Source organism: Phytophthora parasitica, assembly GCF_000247585.1.
Source record: "Phytophthora parasitica INRA-310 unplaced genomic scaffold supercont2.530, whole genome shotgun sequence".
NCBI classification, from domain to species: Eukaryota; Oomycota; class Peronosporomycetes; order Peronosporales; family Peronosporaceae; genus Phytophthora; species Phytophthora nicotianae.
Genome location: NW_008649516.1, coordinates 11,145 through 11,647, shown reverse-complemented (window position 1 = coordinate 11,647; position 503 = coordinate 11,145).

Below are 503 nucleotides of genomic sequence, written 5' to 3'. Positions count from 1 at the left end.
TCGACGGTGTTGAGTTACCTATCGCTTACACCAGTAGAAAGATGAAATCTGCGGAACTCAATTACCCGACGCAGCAGCAAGAACTTTTGGCAATCTTTCACGCGCTGGCAGCTTTCCGGATTTACTGCTTGGACAAACCACCAATCGTGGGAACGGATCACAAGAGTCTTGAAGGTCTCTTCACTCAGAAGATGGCGAATCGTCGTCTCGCGCGCTGGTATGATATCCTCGCGGAGTATCCGCCAACGTTCTCATACCTCCCGGGTGCGAAGAACAGAATCGCAGATGCGCTTAGTCGAAGACCAGACTTGCAACCAGAAACGAAGTACTTCCATGATTTGAGTGTGACCAGCTTCAAAGATGCGTTCTTCAGCTTGGCAGTCACCGAGGTGACCTCAAACAGCGAGGTGATAACAAAGATCAAAAAGGCGTACATGAGCGATCGCGAAGCAAAAGCGATTTTCACAGCAATCCAGCGGCGCGCAGATAGCCAGCAGCCGAAA